Here is a 22,629-nt window from a genome sequence, read left to right as displayed (position 1 = left end):
GGCGGGGGGGGAGGGCTGGGGACGTCGAGGAAGGCTAGCATCTCGGATCCAAGAGGAGGGGGTGGCTGGCGGCGCTCGTCGTCGGCGGTGGTAACGGCGTCGGTGGGCTGCCCCCAGCCAGGGCCGCCGCTGATTGGACCACCCCCGCCAAAAGCCCCGGACCTCTTTGCTCCTCTTACTCCACTCTCCTCCTCGAGGAGCTTCAACCTACTCCTTCACCTTCTCCTACGCCTCCACGTCCTCCGGGTACTCCTCCTCCTCCCACTCCTTCCACCTAGACCACCCTACTACCTCGAGTCGTTCCTTGCCCACGGACACTGGCTGAACCTACGACCTCATGCCAGACCTAGGGACGCGTAAGAATAGCCGACGCCTCTTTTACTGATAGCCCTGATAACACGTAGAACAGGTGCAACCATAGCTATGTACTTGCGACACGGTGCTTAATGTCATCCCTTGTTTTTGTCCCTATCCGCACGCTACGCTACCTGTCCCCTTTACTTCGGGTCACTTTCGACCCTCGTTACCTCCAAAGTACCATCGTCCCTTACCTTACGGTAAGTAACGTGCTTCGTATAGAGAGCAAGTAAAAAAAAATAGACAAGGAATACAGAAAGTGTTCACGATAAAAAAACCTAAAGGTTCATCCACAATGTATATTCAGTCCCCACGTAACTGGCATTTCAATAATTGGAAACCAATGAACGGTAAGGGTGGTTTTCGTGGCAAAAATCAACCCTTCCCGTAGCGCCGCTCCTGAACCCTAATGAAGCGAGTCTTTGGCTCCTCCGCGCTGCCTGCCAACATGCATGCCTTCACATCGTATTAATTGCCTCCCGCAGTCAATCTCCTCCCCCCTCGCCGCGCTTCGTCCGCGATAGCGCATTCTTCGACAAATTGGATCACGCTATCGCACCGCGGCCTCGTTTGTACAGTCGAGTCCTGGATGCGGAACGAGGATAACGGGTGATGTAATTCTTTTCGAGTCATGACAGTCAACTGTCAGCCTGTCATAGCCGGTGTAACAAGGTAACATCGAATTTTAAATAGATTCCCTACCAGCCTGGAAAATGAAGTTGTGAGGGGCGGGCGAGGTGGGTACCACATATTAAGACCCGGAACGAACCCCATATAGTAATACCATAGAACGTATAAGACGGCATACGTCATTCCTTTAAGTATTCATAGTAATTCTCAAGTACCTGCTAACTAGCAGCATAGCACGTTGACATATATAATATTTGTCAACAAGTCACAGGACCCTGTTATCAAGATGTCGAGACACGTAGATAAGAATTTACGAATCTGTACCTTTGACTGCTCTGATTACTTTGATTGTAGTTCTCGGAGTTCAAAGTTCAGGTGGTAACGGAAATTTCGGGGGATTACGACTTTGCCTTAGAAACGTCAGCCGTGTTAAAGTCCTATGTAATCTACACGGGGAGGATTATTAGTCGTGCGATTAGCTGAGGTTGCATTTGGCGAACGATAACGAAAGACGCAGCGAAGAAGGTAAGAGAAGCAAAATAGAGCCATTTTATTTCTGCGCGTTATCACGTTATGTCATTTGGTTCCATGTGTGTCTATATAGTACAGTACGCTATAGCCGTTACCACCCTTATGCCATACTGTATGCTAAGGGTTGTGGGTCGACCGTAAAAGAAAAGAATTTTATTTCCCGGCGAACTCGAAGATTCCCGGAGTATCGTTCGTCGGTAGAAGTTACGTCCGATGGATTTGAGAAAATATTCCATCTCGTTGCTTCAGCTTGGAAAGATAAAAGTTGGCTGGACGGGATAGAGAAATAATCGGTCAAGGGTCAAAAGTTCAGGAGGATCTCACTGTCAGCAAGTAACCGGGGGATGACGAAGGAGATTGAAGGAATCGTCAGTTACGAGTCACGAGGTCCGTGATAATTCGGGGTGGTGGGTGGTGGGTGTGGGATCGATCCCAGGGTATCCGCGACAGGGGTAGTAAAAGCAACCCTTAGCCGCTTTAAGGTTGAGGGAGGTTAGGGCTGCTCCGAGCGTAATTCCGTTAGGTAGGCCTTGAATCAATATAATCAGTGAACGACGCGGCGGTTTGGGAGTCGGATGGAAAAGGACGGAAGGGAGAAAGAGAACGGAGAGAGAGAGAGAGAGAGAGAGAGAAGCAGAGAGTACAAGGATAGCGGAGCCGAAGAAAGGGTGAAAATAAGGGAGGAAGACGGCACCGTCGGTCGCTTTAACGCGATTCTTCCTATGCCGGCTACCCCTTAGGATTCTCAACCCTTTCCTGAGAAAGGGGTGCAACCAAGCGTCACTCCCTCAGCTTCATCCCCTTGCTTCCCCCTGCTTCACCCGTACAGTGGCTCCTTCGCGTTTTTGATATCAAACGTTTGGCAGGTACTGATACCGAACGTCAAGGGCTTTCGACGCCGACGCCATCGGAGGCGTCCCAGGCGTCGGGACGAGCTGGTATCCAAATGCATATCACTCACCGTGGATGAGGAGGAGACGCTGGTACTGTCCGATGACCGAGAGCCTTTAGCCCACTGGGAGTTGGGAGGTATCACTGATCCCGATCACTGTTCTTAAGACGCGACCCAGTGCTCGGTGGCTTCCGGTACCACGAGACGCCGTCGGATGGAGAACGCGGAAAAACTTTCACAAGCAGCGCGCGACGCGAAATGCGTAGTAGAGAGGCGGGTACCGGTCAGCCAAGTGATCCGAGTGCATGTCCCAGGAAATGGACAGGCGTCGCGACGCTGGTTTTAGCGAGATTCGAACGGACCGAGCGTCTCGAAACGCGTGGCCGCGATGTAGCACAACCAGAGACCTAGACACTACTGAACCAGCCCCATGGCAAACCTTGTTAACGGCAGTCGACAACCAAGTTTAAACTTCGGGTAACAATCCCCCTACTCTCTCACTCTCACTCCGCCCCCCTCTCTCTCTCTCTCTCTCTCTCTCTCTGTCTCTCTCTCTCCTCTCCTCTTTGAACCCCTCACTCCCTAACACACAATTGCTCAGTGTCTCTCTTCGGCGTGCCCTAGGAAATCCTGGACCCCCTCAAAATGTTATTCCCATTCATCTCAAAGTCACCTCCCCCTCCCCCGACGATGAAAACGAACGAAGCTTCATTGGCAGATATTACAGGACAGTCGAAGACAAACCAGCTGAAAGACAAGTCCCGAAGGATCGAAGGAAAGAACGAAGGATCCGACTTGCACGAGGAAGCCTGATGAGAAGAAGGTGTAAAAAAAAGGAGGTGCTATAAACTGAAGGACGAAAGGAGAGAGATGAACGAGGGAAGCGAAAAAACTGAAGCCAAGTTCAGGGTAACCTTCTAAAGCGCGTCGCTCAGAACTCGGTAGTTGCGTAACAAGAAAGAAGTAACTATCGTTGGGGTAGACTAGTTTATTCAATGGCACGAGGGGTGGAGGGGGGTTAGCTAGGTGGAACGTTAAGGTAAGGGAGGCAGAGGAAGAGGGGCTGAACAAGGAGAGGGGAAGATCTTGCAACGTAGAGAAGTCCCTCTCTCTCTCTTCTAGTGCAAGTATCCCCAGAGAGAGAAAGAGAGAGAAATGGGCCAGGGTAAGGGAAGCAAGACGAGGATGGAGAAGAGGCAAAGTTCTTCGCAAGAACAGGAACAAAGTTCCTTTGGAACGTGGTGGAACACACCCTCCCCCTGGCGAAGATGCACGTAGTACCAAGTTGGCGCGAGGACCTTACCGGAAACTTCGCCGAGAAGCAAATTCCGTCAGTGTCCCGTAGACGTCGCTCCGGTTACTTTCGCACTTCCGGTACTACGCCGCAAGAGCTCAGAACGACCTGGAGAACGTCGGGACGCTCGCGTTCCGATCAGGCTGGACCTGGTTCACTTATTGTCGATGTAAATGGATCTCTGCTCTTACCTGAACGGATTCTGCGGACGACGATTTATAGCGTCGACGTGGATCAAGAAAGAAATGCTGGTTATAGGTCCAGAAGACGAGGCCGGGTACACGGTTGTCTGATGAGGATGCTCGCGCGATAGGAACGGCTACGACGATCACGACGTCCAGAGGACGTAGTCCTATAAACGTCCGAAGCGCGCCGCGACGCTGACGAAGAGCGCCGATTTTCCACGAGCAACCCCGAGAGGTCGTAACGGCACGGAGGACTTTGTAGCAGTGTTGGTGAGGGAGCGCGAGAGCCTCGGTATTCGCGAGGAGTTAGATTAGAGGAGAGTGGAGGATGCTGAGCTTGCTCGTGTGTTGGTGAGAGTAAAACTTTTCTTGACTGTGGTGGTACGCACGCATCGACTCGCCACTCTCTCTCTCTCTCTCTCTCTCTCTCTCTCTCTCTCTCTCTTTCCTTCTCTCTCGTTCTACATCTCTTCGTCTTCTTCTTCTTCCTCCTCCTATAACCGTTCTTCCTCTCCTCAGCATCCGAAAGCTGTACCCACGTCTGCCTGCTGCCAGTACCGACGGTGCTCTAGAAAGTACTGGAGAGCGGCAAAGAGAAATAGAAAGAGAGAGAGAGAGAGAGAGAAAAGAAGAAAGTGAGAGAGAGAGAGAGAGAGAGAGAGAGAGAGACTACCTTTCAAGCAAAATGCGGTCCACCTCGCGTTATTTTCTTCCTCCAGCAGCATCCGACGCCCACCTATCCTCCCATCCAGCCATGGCGCGATCCAACCCACGGGAACCCGGCTCCTGGAGTCACTCCCGACTACCAAGGGAATTATTGCCAGTCGCGGATGAAAAAAAAATTTGTTTCTCTCCTTCACCAGCCTCCGCGAATTCGGAGACGCGGAAGGTAACGAGTTTACCTACCAGGTTGAACTTTGGTCAGGACAAAAGATCCGACTCTCTCTCTCTCTCTCTCTCTCTCTCTCTCTCTCTCTCTTTTTCTCTGCCGGATGACTGGGATTGGGCGAATTCGACTTCCCCGTGAGTTTCTCGCTTCCTCCCGTGGCACTTTAATACTCCCCGTGGCTACCGAACTACCGAACGCTGAGTTTAATGCAGATTAAGGAGTGCACTGGGAGAGCGTCCTTTGTACGTCGCGTTTCGTTCGGTATTAGCTGGAAGTAGCTCGTGGAACCCGAGGTATTACCTGGAATTACGTCTCAATCTACCGTGGCCGTCGACTAAACTAATATTAAAAGTTTTAACGTAGTTAGCACAGGCCGTGGTTGCTTTACCGTCCGTGAAGCTACACTCTGTGCGAAAGCTGCATTGACCGTTACTGGACTTTGATGTGTTTCCTGCGAAAATTCCCTCTCTCAAGTCATAAATTACCTATAGTACCAAAACCCTACCAAACCTACCGCGAGCTACCAATGGTATTACGTCACTGTCCTTGTGCGTTGATAAACACATAACCACTCTCTCTCTCACTCTTACTCACAATATATATATATATGATACATTTGTCTCGAAAAATCTTAAGATTCAATGCAATCTTATCTGCACTACGTCCAAGATCAGAAATGACAGATTATCACAGAGACGCAGACTCCGGACGCATCCTGTGGACCACCGCGAATCGTTCAACAGCCTGACTCTATTCGGAATCTATTAACTGGATTAACTCCCGATTAAGCACTTTCTCTCCTCCCATATCATCTCCTCCCCACGAATTTCTCCTCCTTCGGGATAACTTACTCCCTTTACTCTACTTAGACGTTGCTTGGCTAGGAAAGTTACTTCGGGCTCCTTAATCCTCAACGTGGATCCGACTTGGGATGAATCTTTGTTTAGAATGCAATCTACGTTATTTCGTAATTGAGATTACGGAATTATAAGGTAGGTCGTGTTTTAATTGTCTTTTCTTTTTTTTTTTAATTAACGCCTCTGTACAGGTACCTCGACCGGTCGTAAGTATTGAATTATCAAGTGGATATTCAGGGACGCCTGGAGGCTGTTGGGAAAATGCATAGAGTCACGTGTTACACCGTGCCAATGTAATTCGTTCCTGTCGATCATTCCTACTTGTAAACATCGTAATAAAACCAGAGAGTCATTTCAATTGTTGCGCCTCGAATAATTGACAATTTCACTGTATTTACTTGGGAACCGATAACCATAGCGTGCGGTGACCTTTAGCGATACCAGCCAGTCACATTTATCACGGTCTACTTGGCTGATAAGAAAATTTCAAAAAAATAGCCACCAAACGTAGCGAGTAAAAATGATGGGAATAAATAAAATTATTGATAAGGGGGTAATGCCAAAATAAAAAAATTAATAAAAAATATATACCTAATAAAAATGCGCGATAACAACGGAGCATCCACACGCCCTCATTTCTTACTGAGGAATGACGAAAGTCTTGCTCCCGCCCCTCTTCTTGGTCCTCGCCCTTTTTTTTTTCCAGTGTATATATACCGTAGTATCCTCCCAACAGATTCTCTTTCCTTCTCTCTTTCTGTGCCTCTGCTCTGCTCTCTCATGGCGACTAGGAGTTGTGTGCTATCTTTGTGGTATACTAATATATGTTAAAATACGGGTATTACTTTTAATAAAAATTATTGTGAAGTGACTGGTGTTTTGCATACAGAGTGTACAACGAATATATAGTGAATTATTTGTTGCTTGAAAGGCGACTTTCTCTACTGGGGAACCTTATTTACAAAGTCTCACATACTGGTAGTCCAACGTACCTTAGATCTGCACTTGTCACTTCACCTCTTACGCACGTGACTCGCGAAACCAGACGTAGGGACGATGACCTTATCGTACCCATCCATCGCACTGAATGTTATAGACATGCTATTCACGTTAGAGGAGCTCTCTTCTGGAACTCCTTGCCAACCACTGTCAGAGATGCTCCCTCTAAATCCACGTTTCGCGCACGACTGCGTGACTATTTAATTGTGGATCAACAACTCGGACACACTCGGTACAACTAAAATTAAGTCATATAGTAATACCTTACTCTACCTAGTAATAAGTTTATAGTATTATTTCTTTACCTTCGTCTTATCGTTTTGTTCATTACTGTCACCTACTCAGTAGGGTGTATAGTATGTGTGCATACATTTACCGAATGTAGGGTACGCTAATTATAGCTGTTTCTTTTGTCTACTATTACTATTCACTAATTACATATTTTTGCTTATATATTTACTTAACGTGGAGATTTATGTTATAAATCTGTTACTGTTATGATAAGTCTGTTACTAAAATTGAGTTTGACTCATATTATACCTATTACTTGTTCTCTAAAATGTTACTGTATGATGGTCTATGGTCTACGGGATTTAAGCCCTGACCAAAAAAATTGAATTCTCTCTCCCTCTCTCCCTCTCTCTCTCTCACTCTCTCTCTCTCTCTCTCTCTCTCTCTCCCTCTCTTGGACACTCGGATTCTTCTGTCCTCTTTGACCCTCCCCCCTTCTCTCTCCACCCTACCGACCCCTTTCACCAGCCCGCGCCCAGCCTCCTCAAACGACGCGGAGCAAGAGAGAAGTGTGTGAACCATCCCCCGCAAGCTCTAGCGTCGCCAGGAGTAAAGTCTATCGACCTGCGCATGCGCGAGCCCCACTCCAAAAAGCTCAACTCTCTCCCACGTTCCACGCCTCCCACGATAGGCTTACTTTGGCCAACTTTTTCTGTAGCACGCGCTACGGAAAAAGCTCCTGGAGAATTCACGCTACTACAGCGACACCGGCTACCAGTAGGAACTATCGGAAGCTACTGGTACAGTGATGCCACAGTAGTATCCAGTAGCGGCAGCGGTGGTAGTGGTAGAAATGCTACTGGTACAGATACTAGGTCCGCGATGTTGACGATCCCTGGGAATGGGAGGGACAAACTGAGGGCTGAAACTTTCCTTTTTTTTATATATATATATTTCTACGCCAATCTCCCAGCCATTGAGAACAATAAACGTTCCTCTGGATTACAGGGATGAGACTGGGATGGATTTCTCGGAGCGGAATGCTTTCGTTTTGTTGTTCCAGTTTTTTGTTTTTTTTCTCGCCTATTTTGACTCTGTTCTTTATGCTTCTTGGCTAATTCGTTACTCGAGTGTATTTCGCGATGACGTAGCAGCCCATAGATCGGATCGTGAGTCACTCCAGCCTACGTCGTATGAAATTCTTTCGAAAGCTTCATCCAGTTCTGCCAACCTGGCGCCGACTGTGATTATGCTAAAGCGAGGCGGGAAACTCGTACCTCGGAGCTGGGAAGAATTCCATGGGAAAGTATGTTAATGGCCGATGAGCTGCGAGAGTGAAATAAAACAGAGGATCAACTCGCAGGGAAGTTCAAAGTCTCGTGGCAAAGTTCGGTCTCCGACGACTGGTCGGACTTTAGTAAGACTTTGGTCAGACTGGGCTGGACCCGCTTAGCCACAGGTTCGGCGAAGAAGAAATTTTCAGGGTTATCGATTTTAATTATATGCGTATTCACGGGGTGGTGTATAGATCCATTTCAATTAACGAAAGATCGTGGATCATTCAGGATCCTAGGAGACGAAGAGCGAACGAGTTCTGGGATAGGGTTGGCAATTGAAATTCATCGTACGTCAGAGACGTCCTCCTGACGGAGGGACGAACTGAGTCCTAGGGGTGGGTTTTCCAAGAGGGCGTAACGAGGACGGTTAATACTTTTGGCAACTAGGAGCTTCCGCAGGACCGAGCTCCGTGCCAAAAAACAACCCCTAAAGAAGTGGTAGGAGAACCACCCTCTCTCAGGGATCCCATTTAAATCGCAGCGTTATGTTTTTCGAATTACCCTAAAGGAAAGGGGTCGCTGCTAGAGATCCTAGAGGTGAACGCGGAAAACCACCCCCTTAACCCCAAGAGTCGGCAGGTCCTCTTGCTTGGTATGCGCGACCAGGACTCTGAGCTTTCCGACGAATTTTCAATCGGCAAGCTCCTACCGCGCCATTCATCCCTTGTACAACCACCCTTGGGATTGTACTACTGGCATTGTTACGAGGGGAAGAAAAAAAAAATTACAACCAAGAGAAAAGGGGTTGGACCTCGTACCAAGGACCTAGGACGTTTATCAACAAAACAAAAATTGGTGTCCATAGGCCAAAGGGCCTTAGGGCCCTCAGAAACCAATGCCTTACTGTACAAGCCTGTATACGCATATAGGGACTATATCTGGAGGGATGATATAAGAAGGCAAACAGGAGTCCGTAAGGGTTGGGGGTGTAACGGGGGGGGGGTTGGACTCTACACGCGTATTTGACGTATTTGTGCGTAAATACGGGAATGCGTGTTGTGTACCAGGGTAAACATAGGGGAGAGCAGTGCCATATACTATACGTATATCGTAGGCGCGACTAAGGGATGGTTTCTCGCTGCTGGGAGTCCAAGACATAAATCCATCGGTTTACTCTCTATCTTTACTTTATCCCCCGTCTGCTCGCCCTCTTCATCTACCAACCCAGGAGCAGCCTCCCAACCATCTCTCGTCATCTCAAACTGTTCAGGCACCTCGAGGCACCTCGCGAGATGCCCGCGAGAGATCGCCCTGGAAGATCTTGCCGTGGATATCTCTGGCGGACAAAACGGATTATCTTGGAATTCCAAGAATAAAAAAAAAAGAAAAAAAAAGAGAACCGACCGTCGAAGGTGGATAAACCGTGGGTGTTGAGAAATCAGGAAGGACCGAAAGGATCTCTCAGACGTCGGTCGTCGACGCCGGTAACTTACCATCGCGATATTAATTGACGCAAGAAATTAGGTTCGCGATCCCAGGAATGATTGATCGCGTAATGAGAAATCCCTAATAATGACTCTGTCGTTTGGGGAGGGAAGGAGGGGAGATGGGTGATGGCCGAGATAGGGAAAATCCGGGAGGGGAAAGGTATTAAGAAACGACATTAGATTATAATTTATATTAAAATCTGTGCAAGGAGATAAAGAGAAGAGACGCGGGGTGCAGCCACTGATTGTGAGCTACGCTCACGGCGTCGCAGCATCCCTTCTGCTCCCGAGGTTCAACCCTTTCGCCCAATGGCGTAGCTATGTGTGTAGCCAATTACATTTATGTTTCAACCCTTGTCTCCTTCTCGCTCTTTCCTACGTCTCCTTAAACCACCCTTAACCATACCTACTCCCCATGTCAACCTATTCACGGTCGACTCTCAGTCACTTAGTTTTAGACTTTTAACCCTTAAAATTTTGTTTCTCATCTTCCCACATCCACGGGACACGCTGCTTCATTGATCCCGATATAAGGGATGAACGCGAGAGTGTGGATCCTAAGAATCTAATTAGGGGCTACGCCAATGGAAAATAATCAAGGGGGAAGACCAAGGGACGCTTTATGGCGGGGTGGATGGAAGACGAAGGGACATCAGAGGGCAGAGAGTAGAAATGGCTGTAGAACGCTCGAATATACGAGTAAAGGGAGAAGTAAGGGATGCAAGGAAGATGGGCTAGGGCGGGTAGAGGCATGGTTAGACGTAATGGGGCAGAACCTGCGAGTTATTCCAGTTAAGATATTAAAGGGTAGTTCGATCGATGTCACTGGAACCTACCTCTGGTACAACTACCCCAAAGTCTTGTCCTAACCCACCCACCTCCCCTCGGCAATTGTCATAGGAGAAAATAAATTTCGGAGTTTAATCCATTCGAAAATCGATATACCGACTTAGGGGTAGTTTCGGTTTTCGCTTTCAAGCAGAAAGCGAGCGACCTGAAACAGCGGCGTACCCAGGGATGGTCCTTTTAGAATGCCGATGTCAAGGGGGATGAAGGAAGGTCGCAAGAAAGTCAAGGGTGGGAGAGAGGGGGAAGGAGTGGGGGGGCGGTGAAAGGAGGTATACAGGAACGAGGATTCATCCCTCGAGGAAGATAGGAGCTCCAGTTTTCTCTAGCTAATTCCAGACCTTAATTACCACCCTTACGAAATCTCTCGTTCGACGGCGCATCCAGCCCGTCATCTAGCTGAGGCACCCTTGCGCGGCCTAATTCCTGGTCTTAGCTGGAGTCGATGCTCCTGTCACCCCCTATTTATCTATTGATACCGGACCCGGAAAGCCACCGGCGCTGACTTTCTTAGGGGATGATCAGCAAAACGATTGGAAATTGTCAAAGGCGCTGATACGTTGTCGTTCGGGTATCGGGAGCATCCCTTAAAGATCGAGGGGTAGGTACGCCGACATCAACTTTCGCCAACCTGACGCCAGGAAAACTCCAGGCATCGGGTTATGGTCGGATGGATTACCCGCGCGGTTGGCTGCCTGCCGGATGCCGCTTTCCTACTAGGTTACCCAGCTACCCTTGCGCCGAAGGGGTGCTCCTAATAAAATGCATGATTTAGCTTTCTCTTTACCCTCGCCAACGTATCCAAGCCAAAGCAACCCTCTTTACTTTCTCTCACTACTCGTTACGCGGTACTAGCTAACTCGCGCGACTCAACCCCCCTCCCGCCCCCTATCATCCCCTTACATACACAGACACGGCGACGGTCATGAATTATAAAATGACGGTAAAAGCGAAAGTTTTCGCTCGGCTCGGGCGAGCATTTCCCCGAGAACCACCCCCCGCACGACTACGACCCCCGTACCAACCTAATTTAATGAAATGGCTAAGGGGTTAACCGGGTTCTCCTACCTAGGCCCAGTAGTTTCCCCCGGGCAAATGTTTAGCCACTGACTAAGGTAGCGACGGAACACTTGCTGACTCCGTCAAAGATCAATTCAGGGTCTGTTTATTTGAAAAAAGAAAATACCTCCAGCCGCACCTGTTTCCCTGAATCTCAGTAAATTAATAAACATTTAATAATCGGGTAGCTGATGCGAGCGAAGGCAGTGGCCGGAAGCGTTAAGCTAAGTTCACACGTGTATAGGAATTCGGAAGCTTCGGACATGATGTATACAGGTATACCCCCCTGTATACCTCCCCTGGTGGCGAAAGGGTTAGAGAGAAGCCAGGAGATGTGTAGGAGATGAAGTCTGAGGCCGCTAGCAATCTGGAGGTATTCCCCGAACAACCAAGCGACTATACGTGTATCCGTACAGAGAAAGGGGTTGCTGCCGATGGGGAAGGTCCAGCAGGTAGAGAGGGAGAGAGAGAGAGAGAGAGAGAGAGAGAGAGAGAGAGAGAGAGAGAGAGAGAAAGGTATATAGTAAGCCCAGTCGTGATTACAGTGCCGTGTATTCAAATGGTCAGTCCCACCCACCCCAATCACCCTAGCGAGTACTATGTCCTCCCTGCCCCCATACCTCACAGCCCGATACCCTTGTCTAACGCCAGAGGGACCCACTCTGCCGGCCCGACTGCCGGCCTCGAACTCACCATCCTGCTTCTCGCTACGTCGGATCTCGAAGAGAGAATATGCAACTTGTCCTGGTCGTTCTCCCCGTGACTGGAAAATTCGTAGAACAGGCGTCTGGTCCCGAGGGGGATGAAGAAGCAGCGACGTCGTCACCGTCAGCGCCAACCAGAACGCCGTCGACGTCGATCCCAGTACCCTGTGCAAGTGGTGCTGAGTAGGTTCAGGATCTTGGTCGACGTCGGGGCAGACGTGGACCCGGTGAGTTTAGGGGTGGCAAACATTATGCAAATCGTCGTCCAAACGCGAAAGATAACCTGGACTAGGGCGTCCTCATAGTCGTCGTGACGGAATGAGGCCCAAATGGAAAAAGACGGGTACTAACCGTAGCTAGTACCGGGTACCATGAATCGTTAATGCTAATCAGAATCGTCCTGCCGTCCTACGTCGGGGTGACGTCAGCCCTCCGTCAGGCCTGACGACACCAGCTTGATGAATTAGCCCGGCCAAGATATTGATAACCGTTAACGTCAACGGGGGCCGTGCGCGCTCGGCTGGTCCCACCGAAACTTTCCTACGTCGTACGTGCTTTGACTTAAGCAACCCTGGACCCTGCTGACGACGTTGCGCTTTATAAATTAACCAACGTTATCCCCTGGACCTGCTTCGTCTCCTATGACGCCTCTCTGCCCCCTTTGCTCCATTAATTTACATACCTAGTATAGGTACGCTATAGCCATTCGGTCTAGCTACCCCTTTCGTACATACAGACCCCTTGACACCGGGTAACCATCGTTAGAATTTTCATATCAGCAAGATAATTAGGATTGATTGTACCAGCTGTTGATTTTCTTGCGGTGACAATTGATTTGACGTTGATCCGAGGGTCTGATGAAAATCTACTTGGACCAGGAAACGGAGTCACTCGACTACCCGGAATCGAAGGCTAATATCACCCTCGGTAGTCCAGGGCCACATGCATGACCTTTTCGATTAGGTGATTGTTATGCTCACACGAGAACGACCTAGCAAATTTATTGACCATTCGACCTGGAGACTGGCATGGGGTTTAGGGATAATATTGATCACCCTTAGAGGGTCAGGGGTCAAAATTATTTCCTTGACCAAAGGTATACATTCTTGGAATACGTGATCTCGATGCCCTTCTTTTTTTTTGGGACTTATTTGTAAATTAACTTTATCGCCAGGAACTGATCACGCACACCCCCCACCACTCTGTTCCGGTCCCAGGAGAAAATCCTCTGACTTTTGAACGGCGTTAATCGCACGCATGGCCGCCCTAAAGGAGATTCACGGTACCCGACTCGAAGCAGCCCATGAAAGTGACGCAATGCAAAAAGTGGAAGCCAGGGGGGTCGGGTGGTCCGATATTTTCCCAGGATCCCGATTAGGCCCGATGTGCCTTATCTACCCGCGAGAATATAAATTTCGTCGAAGGGGTTAGCAATACGTTAACGAAGAGCACGCACGTACGGCGATCAGCATCTCCCATTACTGGACCATGTTTGGCCACCCTTGCTTGACCCAAAGATTATGCGTATACACAATTGATTATTCATTAAACGCCTATCCAGCACGGGGTAAGCATCCCTCCCGGTAATTATCCATGGAAATTAACCGAGTATTCCCACACCCTTTGATGATTTACGAATAGAAAGATAAACAGAGATAATCTGGATGATCATAATTTTCGTTAAAATTTTTTTTCCAAAAATCTCGTACAACAATCTCAAAATGGACTTGAGGGTTGAACACGTAAAAAAGGGGACAAAAGCAGAGTATGAAAATAATAGTTCAAATTTTACCAGTGATTCCCTCGACGTCAAACAATACTGACCACCTCAACGAACGGGTCCGTCTCCCCGGTGACAGCTAACAAATGGAATATGTTGAAGGGTCGTACAAAAATCACGAGTTAAAGCGGAAGGGAGGAAAAAAAATGGAAGAGTATTCAGTCGTATCAAAAAAAAAAATTTTGAAACCCACTATGAGGCTTAGCCATTGTACGAGACTCGAGCCCAAACGAACCCGAACAGCCAGAAGCAATTTTTCAGTTATTCAATAATCAGCCTGATGAAAAAACTGTAAATTCGGAATAACGACTGATTCGTACTCCATCCAGCATTGTTCCCTGTCCCACATTGAGCAGGGCCAGGTTTCCATAGAACCCAACGATATGGCTACAAACTAGGTATGCGTTAGACTACGAATACCCAGGACATACCCAGTGCATCGCGACGAGTCTGTAGTTATCCTCTTCTATCCTATGGGCATTAAAAATCTCTCCGTCTCTCTCGCTCTCGCTACCCTTAATCCCATCCATAAGAGAAGATTCGAGTTTCCTAAAGGATGGATGTAACGCTCGTTATTGGATGGACAAACTGAATGGAAACGCAGTGGTTGGATTTAGCCTGAGGTGTCTCGGTCCCCATTACCACTAGTTCCCCCAGTCAACCCCCACTCGCCCCCATTTCTACGGTACACGTTAAATTCATCTACGTCCTGCTTAGGTGCTCCACGTCATATTCTGCACTGAATACAAAATACATATACGCGCGAGTAAAAGGGATAGCGTACGGTCCAGCCTGGTCGTCGACCAAGTCTAGCCATCTCGAGGACGTGGAGGAGGCGAAGGAGGATGAAGATCATCGTCAGCGCTTGGTCAGCGTAGCCAGAGCCAAATGGAAGCTTTTGGTAAATCGTCAGGGGATAAGGAGGCACGGAAGAGGAATAAGCCACGAGGAAGATGAGGATGCTGAAGTAGAGAGCAAGGACGAGCACATCCGGCGCCGCGCGTCGTAGACGTCCCCTGACCCCGTCGCGACGTTCAGCACAGCGCTGCCGATAAATCGTCCCGGTACTCTAGGTGGAGGCAGTGGGAGTAGGTGGGTCGGGGAAGGGAGAGGGGGGGGAGGTACGACGATAATAAGGGGATGATCTCACGATAAGCGGGCGGCATTAATTGAGATTGCAGATAGCGGGTAACTTTTGCCCGCCGCGAGGAGATAACGATCGACGGAACAATAGAACCGCATCTGGCCGCATCGATGTAAGACTCGAAAGGAGAAGGAGGTCCGGGTGTAAGAGAGCGAGAGAGAAAGAGAGATGCTGTTCTGGGAAGAGTGAGCGAGATGACACCAGGAGCAAGTTCAGTGATTGCGGAGGGACCATAAATTCCATGGAACGTCCTATGGACGATGAGCATTCGACTCACGAGCGATAAGCTTTACTCTCTTCCATCGGCCTTCCTCTCCTTTTCTTTTACTTTCTTTGCGAAGGAAAAAGAAAAGTATCGTCCGAAGAGTTGCGATCGATTGGACCGAAAAGGGAAAAAAAATTGATGAGTGAACGAGAGTCCAGTAGGGCTCTACGTGGGACCTGGATACGTCGCGAAGTGCTGTAGGGGTCTATATCTGGGTCCGGGATATGTTCTAGAGTCCTGCAGGACTCTGTGCTTGGTCCTGGATAGATTCTAGGATATATACAGACTTGGGTACGGAACGTCGTTGACGGGTGGCGAGCTTCCCGCTGGTAATTCGTATTCCCTTGATAACCACACGGTGCTGCCCTCTGGCGAGGTCTGGTTCAAGTCCTGGAAGCGTTTCGACGGCAAACCTCTCCCTTCGATCATCCCTCGCGCCCCTCGACACTCGCAAAATTACAAATTTACCCCAATCGGACCAACCGCCAACTCCGCGCAGTTTTAGGCCGCGAACTTCAACCTCGTTCCGGTCGCGTTGCACGGGGAGCGTCTTGCGGGATCGGGGGATGAAATTGGTGCCGGACCCAGTTGTACCGTGGCCACGTATGGGGAAAGGTGGACCCCTATTTTTTGGGGTTGGATTCTGTCGTATCATCGTATAGAAAGTGGCGAAACTTTTCACGAAAATATTTACTTCTTTTCCTAATCGCGCCGGCAAACAATGTCGTTTCGACGGACGATCTAGATATTTTTTTTCTCCCGTTCGACAAAGAGCCTAAAACTTGGTATTATTGAGAGTCAACTTTTTTTTTTCTTTTTCTTCACTTTTTTCACCGTAAACATACTATTTTACATGTAAATGCGCCAAAATTAATTGGCATTCGACAAAAGGCAAAGTTATCGAACGATAAGAAGCAAGTAATCGACGATATAATAAATTACAATACAATTAAGAAAGCAGTCGTAAACGTACGTATAAAAACGTACATTTCGCTTGCGATCAATACGCATGTAGATATGAACATATAAATATAATAATAATAGTCGAAACGACAAGTAGCTCTGACAGCTGTGAAATAGGCATATCTAAAACGTACCTGCCAGCGCAACGGGGTCGAACGTTAATCATCTAATCAAACTGTACAATTATTCGAATCGGATCTTAATTGAAAATTCCGACTGTAACCAATAGGGTAGTTATACGATGAACCAGTAAAACAAAATTGCACAATTATTCAACCCAGAAACATAAAAATATTCCCCACCTAACCTAACCTAACTAAATTGCATTGAAAGTCCATAAAATCAGCCCCAATAAAATTACCCCCCGCCCCTCCCAACCCCTTGAAACAAATCTTCAAAGGGACACACACGGTCCTACCTATCCACGTGCCCTGATACACATAGGTACGTTACGCAATCCGCTAAGGAGGTTCCCAAAGAAAATATATATCAGGAATGAAATCCACTTAGCACGGGGCCCGGTCGTGCACGAGTGCAGCCCTGATAAATTCGCGATGGCAGATATTCAGGTAACGGAAAGCTATTACAAGCCGATATCTATTGAAGACGGGAGCGCGAGGGCCGCCTGGAGAGAAATAAAGAGCGATTGCGTCGGTAAATCAGGAAACAGGGAATTCCGGATGCTGGGAAGGTGGCTGAGAAGAGATCTCCCTTAGAAACAGTGGAACAGTAGTATACGCCGGTCCCTCCCTATCTACGTGCACCCCTTTCACCTATCATCCCCCGAACCCCTTAGACGTCCTTCTCTCATCCGTAGGATCCTGTCACAGCCTCTCTCCTCCCCCCCCTTATCCCGTACAGCATACAGGCACTGCCAACTGCCAAAACGTTTCGCACATACGTATTGCTGCATTACGTCATCCGAAGTCACGTCAGGTTAGCTTTTTATATGCCACCCCTTAGTTTATCTCACTATGTAGCACTAGGGGTGTCTTTCACTAGCTGGACCGGTGCTGCAGAGAATTGGAGGTAACCTGGCGATTTTTTTTTGTCCCTAGGGAACAACAGCTCGTACTGGCAATTCTTATCTGGTGGCGAGTGGGAAAAGGAGGGCATGTAGATAAATAGTGGGAAAGAGAGTGAGAGAGAGATACGAGATAGGAAACGGCAGAAACGGACTTCTGGTCGGCAGGCACGCGTGTCAGACGTGCTTGGGGCTTTTTAGCGCTACCCCATAAATCGGCCGATCGCCATCGATATCAGCCACAAGATACGTTATCTGTGTGGCCGCTTCACCGTTTTACAGGCAATTTATTGCTTCTGCAATTTGTAGGGCTGCCGGACTTTGCTCAGTCCTTTACCTCGTGTTTTTCTTCGTGCTCCCTTTCTCTGTTTGGACAATGTAAGGGACATGACGTTTATCTGTCAGACTGACTGCCACGTGGCATTTGTACGTTGGATATAACAAAAACAAAGCAATGTGCGAAATCCCATAGGAATCTGGCGGGACAGGAACTTTAACTGTAACAGCCGCGAAGAATCGACGAAAAACTACGTAAGTCTCCGTCCTTGATAGATAGATCGGACAGGATGGCGGATAGAGGACTGAATGTGTAAAGAAAGAAAACAAAAATTATACGGTACTAATATCGTACAGCTGTTTGACGTTAGAAATGACGAATCTTCAAAGTATGGGGATGAACTTTGAAAATTTTCTTATTTTGACTCCCCCGAGTGAAGTCACCCTTATGAACCTTTTAAGCCGTCCCAAGGGCTGCCGATCGAAATTTAAACCAAATTTACGTAGCCGCTATGGAAACTTCGAAATTATAAACTCATCAGGCATTTACCGAACGATTAAAGCTTCTCTCGTCCATTCTCTCTTTATCGCACTCTGCCGCTCCACGTAAGGCTCTCTCTTTCTGCCTCTTCGAGGTGCAAACGTAGGAGAAGGTTTACGCTTGAGCTAAGCCACCGCTAGCCGTCGCACACACGTTCTCCGACTCGCACGAGGCGGACTATTTATCAACGTAGGGTAACGCGACGTAACGGCTTATTCATGCGGGGATCCTCACAGTTTCGAGTTTTGCGGCTTATGAAAGGCTCTCGCTTAACGATCCGCTTCCGGTTCCTGCGGACTCGTGGCTTTATCGGAAACGCATGAATAAACCAGACGAAAGGTAAAGGCAGTAACGTGCTACTCGAAACCAGTCGTTTTCGACCTTTGGATCGAACATGAAGAAAAAATTTTGTTCGAAAAATAATATAGAGTGAAAAAGAAAATGAAAAAAAAAAGAAAATGAAAAAAAAAGAATATTGTGCATACGTGAAGATTTATCAGTCAACGTATCCAAGGTCGATGCATTCGGAATCCAAAAGGGATAACTGAAGCTTGATTTATCCCATTCGAATATATACATATATATACTTCTTCTTCATTCGGCTATCCTGGTTTTCCAGCTCCAGGCTTCGGGATTTCAAAGTTTTCAGGATATCGGATTGACGTATCGCTTTGGAAAATAGCGAAACCGGAGTAAACAAGCGATAGCTATGCAACCGAGAACATTCGAGAAAATTCACGACGGATACAAACGACGCGCGAGCGTCTCAACAACTTTTCTGCGAGACGTCGAAGGGGAAGGTGGGTAGCGAAGGGGGGAGGGAAGATGCAACCAGGACACAACGAGGATGAGAAAGAGCATCGAGCCGGCAGTGAAATTCAGGACGTTAGATTTTATCAGGGTAACGGCGGCTTCGAACTTTCCTTCAGTCACGATAAGTCGGCTGAGCTTGATAAAAGCAGGCAACCGGGTATAGCCAGGGCAGGCATCGGAGCAGCCAGAGGGGGACCCCGGGGGCATAAAAAAAGAAGTGAGAAAGCTACCAGCGAAGCCCGCGAGGGAGAAAGTGTTGGTGAAAAGGAGAGAAAAAAATAAAGGCAAAAATGAGAAAAAAATGTTTAAAAAAGTTTGGTTAGGTTTCTTTGGTCGCGTTAAACGAGTTCTCGCGACGGGTGGTCAGGAAGATTGGGTGGCGGGGGGGGGGGGGGGGAGTAAAGACGGGAGAGGAAATTTGAGAGGGACGAGAGCAGCATACGCACCAGCATAGTACCAACTTGGTGGAACAAGATAATATTGATAAAGAGAATCCATGTTGAAGCATTTCTTTAGTGTCGGACTAGTGCTCGTAAAGTTGACGATGCACGTTAGGCAAATTGGCACTGAATTTCGAAAAGGATCCGCAGGATGGCGTCCCAGTCGTAAAAGACAAGTCTGCCGGGTTTACAGCCTTCTTGAATACGACGATTTGATGAATCGTAGATTTAATAAGTGAATAGAAAAGCTTGGGTACTACATTATGTAAACCAGAGGAAATTTATTGGCCATTCGGAATGGTCAGAGTCCAATTTTAAATAAGAAAACGAGATAAAGAACTATTGCGATGGAAGAGCGATGGAAATACCGAGTACTGCCAACCGCATAAAACCAGTGCTGCTGGACTCAAATATTTATTCTCGATAACGTCGTAAATGTGGCCATTGTTATTTTCTTGAGGCTACCGTCGAGGGGAACTGGCCAGAAAAAGAGAAGGCAAGGTACCAAGCCGCGAATGACTAGGGAACTAAGAGAGAGAGAGAGAGAAAGAGAGAGAGAAAGAGAGAGAGAGAGAGAGAGAGAGAGAGAGAGAGAAGTCTCTAGAATTTTTGGGTAAACTAGAACGCCTCCGATTGGTCCAGGGATGCTTGGTAACATGTGCTTCCGTGCGGGAAAAATTGATTAACAAAACTAGCAGGACGGGGGGAGAGAGGACGCATTAGTTCCGGGAATTCGACTAAGAGAGTCCGAGTCGTGGAGCGTGAGAGAAGCCGACTAATCATAAAGGACGTAGAAACGAAGTGAATTAATCAATGGATTAAACGCGCGATGCGGAATGGGATGAGATGGGGCCGGAATGGGACGTGGACTAGGGTGAGATCGGAGTCCTGAAGGACTCCCGTGCCCGTAGTACTACTCCCTGTGACATCTCTCGTTTGTCACACAAATGGCCGGGCATTTAGCTGCAGCGTCGTGACGTTTCTGCCCGATGGACAAACTCTATGGGATGACGAATTCCTCGGGGTCCATCGGGCGTCCAGGAATTCCGGCCGAGCCGCGATTTCGTTCGCACTTTTTTTTTTCATTTTCATCTGACTTGTGTCATCTGAGAGAGAGAGAGTGAGAGAGAGAGAGATGTATTTCTTTTTATTTTCTGTCCTTCGACAGCATCCTACTTGTATCATCTATATTTTTTCTCTTTATTTACTTTTAGGATTTTAGTTTTATAGTTTATTTGACAATTTTATCAAAGGATCACAGCATCTTCCTCGAGATTGTAAAAAGGACCGATTACTTTACTCTTCAGTATTATGGTTGTTTCGTTCTCTCTCTCTTTCTCTTTGAGAAGAATCTTCGGATTCGATATGAGAGAATTATTACGTCACCGCAGCATATCAAACATCAGAATCTCATGACTCCCTCTCGTGGTCTGTTCCATCGGTTGAACCTCGTGCCGACTCCAAAGAGATACTGGTATCACTGTGTAAGAGAGAGAGAGAGAGAGAGAGAGAGAGAGAGAGAGAGAGAGAAATAGAGATGGGAAAGAGCGTCTTTGATGGCAAAGTTCTCCATCCGCGACCGCGCAAACATCTTCCACGGAAATGGATCAAACTTTGTACTCGGAAACGGTCTTAGGAAGGGAGTATTAATTGAATAAAAACAGGCCTGTTATGTGGATATGACAGGAATCCAGAGAGAGAGATTCCTTATAATCCAGGGAAAGGCTTACGATACACGCATATATATAAGTATACAAGATACAAACCAAAAAGTTTCCCTCAACTTCATCTCGCGAGACTCAAAAATCCGGCCGCGTGTAAAAAAATTTTTAAAAATTTCCCAAAAAAATGTATCGTTCGCTCGAACAACCCTGCGCTACCCAAAGGGAGGGTGTGTCAAAGGTCACAAGAATATTGCGTAAGTCCTGACGCAAAAGAAAAATAGAAAATCAAAAATTACATAATTCTCATATTTTTGGGTAGCCATGAATTTGTACCTGGTTCAAAGTTCACGCTCGTTCGGATCAGCCAAAGATCAATTCACAGGACTAGCAGTGGTACCAACAGCTAGGATCCTGCCAGACAACGACTTGGGCTTCCCTAATGGCGGTAATGGCTAATAACCTTCGAATCTATCCGTGCTAATGACCGATGCTCTTCTCTCCAGTCAGCAAGCAGAAGTCAGAAGCCACCGTGCCTAATACGCTTAATACCCAAGGAACTTGGCACTCAGGACAAGTTCAGCCCTTGCCCGAGGACAAGGAGCGCTGCCAGGAAGACACGCGTCACATTACCTATCCAAGCGCTAACTCGAACCTCGACCGGAAGTCCTTTCGACGGCTTGACAATTCACCAGTCGATAATGACAGCCATCCGGTTTGAGTCGGCAAACTTTTGCTACGAGCTTTCACGCTCTTCTTGCGCAAGATAAGGGACAGCTTTCATCGGAGTGTCTCATAGTCACCGGCGTGACCTCTGACCCGGACCCGGTACGTCTGAAGTACCCGGGGACCTAGTGCTCATAATTATGTCATTAATTAACATTAATTTTATTTCTTCAATTATCATGGATCAAGATTCGCGTCATCGTTCAGCCGGTTGGTATTAGAGGGTTCGGGGGTTGGCAAGAGTGCCTGGTAAAGAAAGAAAATGAAAAATTTCGCAAATCCGTCAGAGTTTTTAAGGAGCACGACGAGCCCGGATGAGGACGCCAAGTGATGAGCTGTCATCCTGAAGTCTCGAGGAGGCTGGAGACTCGTCGAGAGAAATTATTGAGCTAATTGCGATAAGTTGGACATCCGACAAAATACTCGTCGCGAGAGTACCACCACAATTCTGTCAGCTACGATGAGCGAGGGGTGGCTAGGAGGGAAGAGAGGGGTAGAAAGAGGGGGTAGGGAACGAATAACGGATAAAAATAAAGGGAGAAAGGAGAAAGTGAAAAACTCTTCTTTTCCTCGATCCCTGACTGAGCAGAGTGAAAGAGGAGGAGGGAGAGAGGAGCGTGCCTCTCCAGACAGAAATATGCGAAGCCGCCGCGGCGCTCGAAAAGCTGGACGCTTAATTGGACAAAGCCCCAACCTTCCTTACGAGGGCCAAAAAGCCCTCAGCCGTCGCAATATGCCGAAAAAAAAAAAAAACGTAA

At 47.8% G+C, this 22,629-nt stretch overlaps 1 protein-coding gene across 29 annotated transcripts in view; it reads right to left on the bottom strand.

Moving 5' to 3' along the window:
* LOC107273268 (mucin-17) overlaps positions 1-22,629 on the bottom strand; it is a 225,126-nt gene that overhangs the window by 135,285 nt on the left and 67,212 nt on the right. For 2 of the 29 annotated variants that reach the window (XM_015751302.2, XM_025090619.1), the window contains exon 1: positions 3,896-4,307. The exons of 26 other annotated variants lie outside the window; for them this stretch is intronic. The gene's annotated coding sequence lies outside the window, so the exon portion shown is untranslated. Of the gene's footprint in view, positions 1-2,479; positions 2,812-3,895; positions 4,308-22,629 lie in introns of those variants that run through there. One more of the 29 variants, XM_015751304.2, reaches the window with a different exon arrangement.

The sequence above is a fragment of the Cephus cinctus genome, unplaced genomic scaffold (assembly GCF_000341935.2).
Source record: "Cephus cinctus unplaced genomic scaffold, Ccin1 Ccin1_scaffold1553, whole genome shotgun sequence".
Taxonomy (NCBI): domain Eukaryota; kingdom Metazoa; phylum Arthropoda; class Insecta; order Hymenoptera; family Cephidae; genus Cephus; species Cephus cinctus.
Note: the sequence above shows the minus strand (reverse complement) of the source record. Positions and strands in the feature narration are given on the sequence as shown.